Below are 598 nucleotides of genomic sequence, written 5' to 3'. Positions count from 1 at the left end.
GTATGGTGCTGACACATGAGGGCAGCCACGGGAGGGATGGTGGCGAAAGAGGACTGAGACAGAGATAGACAGAGACAGAGAAATAGAGACAGAGAGACACTGAGACAGAGACAGAGAAACAGAGACAGACAGAGCTAGAGAACAGAGGGAGACAGAGACAGAGAAACGAAGACAGAGGACAGAGAGACACGAGACACAGAGACAAAGACAGAGAGAGATAACAGAGAGACAGGGACACAGAGAGATAAACAGAGAGACAGGGACACAGAGACAGGAACAGAGACAGAGGGACACAGAGACAGGACAAAAACACAGAAAGAGACAGAAATAAACTGAGACACAACAAAGAGAGCCAGAAACAGAGAGATGAAGACATAGACACGGAGACAGAGACAAGGAGACTGAGACAGAGAAAGTGACAGAGACAGAGACAGACAGAGGGGTGACAGATGTAGCCTCCTGGGTCCGGCAGGCCCAGCTGCTGTGGAATCAGTTTTCCCTTCTGCACACCAGGAAGGGCCTGATTGGGAGACAAAACAGGAGAGAGGCAGGAGGGGAAGGGGCGGGCCCGAGGCCAGTCTGCTAGGGAAGTGGGTGG

The sequence above is a fragment of the Nomascus leucogenys genome, unplaced genomic scaffold, assembly GCF_006542625.1.
Source record: "Nomascus leucogenys isolate Asia unplaced genomic scaffold, Asia_NLE_v1 001050F_57458_qpd_obj, whole genome shotgun sequence".
Classification (NCBI taxonomy): domain Eukaryota; kingdom Metazoa; phylum Chordata; class Mammalia; order Primates; family Hylobatidae; genus Nomascus; species Nomascus leucogenys.
Note: the sequence above shows the minus strand (reverse complement) of the source record.